This window comes from Amia ocellicauda, unplaced genomic scaffold (genome assembly GCF_036373705.1).
Source record: "Amia ocellicauda isolate fAmiCal2 unplaced genomic scaffold, fAmiCal2.hap1 HAP1_SCAFFOLD_58, whole genome shotgun sequence".
NCBI classification, from domain to species: domain Eukaryota; kingdom Metazoa; phylum Chordata; class Actinopteri; order Amiiformes; family Amiidae; genus Amia; species Amia ocellicauda.
Window position 1 is genome coordinate 20,001 of NW_027102988.1, and position 5,646 is coordinate 25,646.

At 36.6% G+C, this 5,646-nt stretch overlaps 1 non-coding gene across 1 annotated transcript; it reads left to right on the top strand.

Moving 5' to 3' along the window:
• Window positions 1-1,018: 1,018 nt before the first annotated feature.
• On the top strand, window positions 1,019-1,133 carry LOC136738811 (U5 spliceosomal RNA). Its single transcript, XR_010812705.1, has one exon. It is a non-coding gene; the product is annotated as a U5 spliceosomal RNA (small nuclear RNA).
• The last annotated feature ends 4,513 nt before the right edge of the window (window positions 1,134-5,646 follow it).

The window sequence follows — 5,646 nt, forward strand, 5'->3', positions numbered from 1 at the left end:
ATAAATGTGAGTTGCATTAAACTGTTTTGTTGATAATTTTAGAAATAAAATCTGTCAACGCCGAGAAATATCTTCTCATTCCTGTTTAACTGTTTAGTCTGAAATTGACACAAGTTAATAGACATTAGATTATTGGTGGCCCTGCCTATCCTTAATCATTGAATAATAATCAGTTAAGGGAAATTGTGGTAACAAATAGGATCTTTCTTGGCACCTAAACGTAAATGAGACTGATATATATATAACGAGAAGTTACCTGACATAAATACTAACCTGCGTAGTTATTTAATGTCTGACTAATAATACTAACGAGAGACTCACCTTCGTCTTACTAACCGGTATTGTAGTCAATGTGTTTATAACCTTTTTTGTTTAACGATTTGTTAAACGGAATGTACGTGCTCTGTGATGTCATAGCAGTAAGCTGAGAGAGGCTCGTCATGTCATCGCTGAGCTGGCTGGCTGGCTCTCTGTGTGTGTGTGTGTGTGTGTGTGTGTGTGTCTCTGTCTGTCTGTCTCTCTCTCTCTCTCTTACTCTCTCTCTCTCCCTCTCAATTCAATTCATTTGTATTGTCAAAGCAATTGGACATGCATACATACATACATACATATATATGGAAAATAAACAATATGTGTACATCTCTTTCTGCATTAGTGGTGCCCTCACAGATGTGCAAGTTACATGACAGACAGACACTCATACACACTGTCACACCCACACACACACACACACACTTTCACAGACAGACACACGCACACACACTCACTTTCACACAGAGACAGACACACAAACACAGAGACAGACACACACACACTCACTTTCACACAGAGACACACAAACACATACACTTTCACACAGACACACACACACATACATACATACATACATACATATATAAGGAAAAGAAACAATACATTTAAAAATCACAAAAATATGTAATAAAGTACAGAAAATCTAAATGTAATAAAATGTGATCTTTAATACACACAAATATGTATGGCTGGTCGGATGCGTCTTGGACTCGGGTTCCTCTTCATTACGTATAATGCTTTTGCCTTTTGCTATAGCTTTCCGTGGAGGGGATCGTGGGTGAGTTTGTACCATTCTTGGGAGGCTCTGCCTTGTTGGGGCGGAGCTGTGATCCAGGTGAACAGCAGATCGGACATAGGTGGGCATGTGGGCGGAGGAGGAAGGCCGGTCAAGCAAATAAGCTTGCTAAGGTACGCAGCAGCAGCAAGCAGCCCCACCATCCAGTCAGCCAGCCAGTCTGGCTGGCAGTGACTGAGTGGTTGACAGACGGCAAGCAACGGAATGTACGTGCTCTGTGATGTCATAGGAGTCACCTGAGAGAGATGTTTGTGATGTCATCGCTGAGCTGGCTGGCTCTGTGTGTCTTGCTGGCTGTGTGTGTGTGTGTGAGAGAGAGAGAGACTTTTTGACTTTTATCAGACTTCATTGCCTGTTTGCAACACGCAATAATTCATACAAAAGAAAATAAATAAATAAATAAAAAATAGTGTTCCCCTTTGTTTGTCTCCCCCCAACAAGCATTAACTCCGCCACTGATCTGTACACTTTTAAAGAAAGCAACCCAATACACACAACAAAACAACCATCAAATACTAAACCCTATAAATGAATTACATAATAAAAACCAACTCCCCGTCATACAATTCACAAAGGGCATCATTAATACACCAGACCTGTTCAAAACTCTCCAAATCATTCATCAGCCTGTAATAGTTAAACTCTAGTCTGACTCTGCACTTGACCAGCATGGCAAACACTCTCACTGCATCCTCACTGCCCTCCCCACACACTCTGTTCTTCCTAGTCTTATAGACGGCCATTTTAGCCTGGCCCAGCAAGAAGTTTACCAGCTGGTCCACATGTTTGGTCTTTCTGGTGTATCGCGCCCCTAAAATAAAAACCTTTGTGTTAAAAATCAGGTTAAGATCAGTAAAAAGACGAGTTAAAAGACTAAAAGTGGGTGACAACCGAGAGCAAGTGCTGAAACAGTGAAACACGGTCTCTCTCTGAGCACAGAATGGGCAGGCGTCGGACACAGCAGGGTTAAGAACAGTAATAAAAGAATTGACAGCAATAATGGTGTGTAACACCCTCCACTGCAGATTGCCAGCTCTCTTATTGAGGGGGGCTTGTACAGGCTTCTCCAGGCGGGCGCAGTGTCTTCCCCCAGCCCCAGCCTGTAAAGTAATTTTAGGAATCACAAAGAAACAGTTGAAAGTGCTAAATAAGTATTTTGATGCACCATATTAATTTAGGAAATTTACATGTTGTTTTTCATCAGCTTCTGTATCTGATGGCTCCACATCACTGGCTGGATTGACAGCAACGACACTCTAAAAAAAGAAGTGTTAAGTTTGAGCATTCAGGACTTGTTTTGAAGATCCTGAATATCACTGGTCCACAATTTATCTGTGAAACTATGGGTTAATCTCCATATACAAAATACTTTTCACACACACTTTAAATTTACAACTAAATTTACATGTTGATGTCTTTCGTCAGCTTCTGTATTTGATGGCTCAATATAACTGGTTGCATTAACAGCAACGGCACACTACAAGAAAATAACATTATATTTAAACATTCAGGACTGGTTTAGCATCACCTCGAATATCCCTAGCCCTTGAGGTCGATTGTTATTGTGGTCTTCAAGACCAGTGCTTCTCAACCTTAGTCCTGGAGGAGGCCCACTGTCTGCTGATTTTCATTACAACAACATTGTAGGTTATATCAGTGACTGTGGTCCTAAAGTACCCCTATGCCTGCTGTTTTTTTTCCAGTTGAGCTCTTAATTACCTAATTGGCTTAACTGAAGCCATTTAACCCTTTTCCCAGGTCTTTGGTTGTTGATGAGTTACAAAGAGCTGGATTGTGGCCCGCCATGACTGGAAGTGAAGAACACTCACTCTAGGCCTTTAACTTAATGTTCATATGTAGGGGCCTATCCATCTGATTTGTTTTTGCACATTTATTAACAGAAAAATTTATGGTACGTGAAATCATCTGAGCTGAAAAATATAATGTTCCACCAATAATAAAATAAATGTATTAATTAAAATTATAGAGATAATAGAATGTTCACAGATTATTAGTTCAGAAAATAAAATGTTTTTTTATATCTTAAATAGAATTAACACTCAAATCAGTTGTAGGGTAAACAAGGTCTATTTTTTGGATTGATTTTATAATTATACATGTATGGCTGCATGAAGCTTACCTGAGAATCTGATATTTTAGTAACTTTGTTGCTTCTTGTTGGGTAGTCCACGTTTGCCGCCGTTCTTTTTCTGTAAATGTAAATCAAAAGGCAATAATTACATACTGTAATTAAAATACAAAAAGTATAAACATTGTATTATTATTTTTGTATCCTGTTTCTCCATCTCGATGCTGTTCTTTTTGGAATTGCATATCTAGGTTTACTTAAATACTGTTTATAAGATTGTAAACTCATCATCCAAATTTCTTCATTTGCCAAACTTTATGTAGTGCGCTTGCAGTTTCAGAAGAAGAAAAAAAACTGTAACAGATGGGATATGTAGTACTTTATACTCGAGTGGTCTATGCGATTACACCCTGTTGGTGTTATTAAGAACGCCAAGTACCAGAATGCAGAGCGGGACTGTTTTTTGTGCCGTGACTTGTCGGGGGAAAAAGGCGCAGAAAAAACGGACGAGAAGGTGAAGGTAGTATGGCGGTGATGCACGCGTTGGTGAAGTGGGAAAGCGGGGTCGACAAAGACTCTTACAGCGTGATTCCCACTGCTTGCTTTCGCAATTTTGATTTATTCAGCATTGCTGATGATGACGAAGAGACGACTCGAAACTTCAGAGCAGAGTGGAGAGACACGAACAAACCTCCAAAAGGTGGATGGCCTGTCCATGAAGCGCAGATCATTATGACTGGTAACAATGTTTATTTAAAAAAAAAAAACATTAAAGTCTTTACATGCTATTTGATATATACAATCACAGTATATTTGAAATGAATGTTTAAGTTATTAATGTGTTGTACGTCTAACATACTCTTATAACATGGTAGGTGGTGGTGAGGGCGCTAAAAACTCGTCATACTTGACTGGCATTTGTAAGAACGATTTATTGTGTGTTGTGCTTTACAATAAAATCCCCCAAATCACAAAATAAATTAAACCAGATATAATTTAACTTCAGTTTTGATTCAGTGTTGGCTGTTCATCTTAATTTGTATGGTCAAAGCACAGTATTTTTATGACAAATAAATATAATCCCCAAATATCTGTGGACATAATGCAGGGTTTTATTTATTTTATTTTTATTTTAGGAAAAGAAGGCGAACTAAGAAGAAAACTTAATGACCTAACAAAAATGCCCTGTCCTAAAATGAAGAGAGTACCTAAACCAAACAAAAAACTTCAAATTTCAGATGATAGTGACCTTGATGAACCACAGTTACCGGTGAGATAATTACTGCAAATATTAAATAAATGTATTGCAGGATTGTTTTTTTTTAATCATATTCATATATATATATATATATTTTCATTTTAAACTCTTTTCCTCTCTGAATACAGCACAAAATAAGAAAGAAAACCGATGGAGCTTCAAGAATTAGATCCCGTCATATTCTACAGACATTTAAAGAGTCCAGTGAAGTTGAGCTACAGCAAAACGTTAAGCAGCTCGAAAAGGAAAACACAAGACTTAAAAATGAAAACCAATGTCTTCGAAACCGTATGGTTGATGGTAAGTTTTTTTATTTATAGCAAATAATTCCTTACCTTGATAAATGTTATTCTTCAGTAATTTAGATTCCAGAGTAATGTATTATAGTTGATCATACTGAAGTAATCTAGAACCACAATACAGACTCTTAATGTGCACTGTCTAATAGTTTAATAATACTGATTATTAAATAAAGTTTTTCAACATAACTTCATAATCCTACATTAATGACTATATGCATTACATTAGACCTGGAAATTCTTGTATTTTATCTTTTTTATTTTTTTTGTAGCTAATGTTAATGACCCACAAAAAGGTCAGTTTGCCAATAACATAGAGCAAGTCTCTCAAGTATAATTGCAGGCATTGATGGTTTTGTTTTCACTTTGCATTAAATATATTACTAGAAATGATTATCATTTAATACTAAGGTTTTTTTCTCCAGAGATTCCAGACCTTTTGGACAATCTGAAAAAAATTGTAACAAAAGCCACATTTATCAGCAATGAAGACAAAAGTGTGTCACCATCAAGTGGTTCTGACAGCCCCACAGCAAATTGTTCTGAATCTGACAAAGAATCACCAAAACAGGTATAACACTCTTGGTCTACAATATTACAAAGACAAGGTAAAAATATATATATTGAAAACAAATATTGGTTGTAAACAATCTAATGATGCTACATTATCAGTTATATTCATAGTTATAGTTGATAATAAGAATGTAATTGAATTATGGGTGTCACAGATTCACTGACTTTATTATGTGTGTAAATTAATAAACTTAGAATTGAGACATACTGTGGTCTTTAATAACACATTTCTGTAACAAAATCACAGCCTTACTGATAATGTATTCCACTTAACATAATATAAGAATAGTTTGGGGATAAACTTGTTTTTTATTTACCA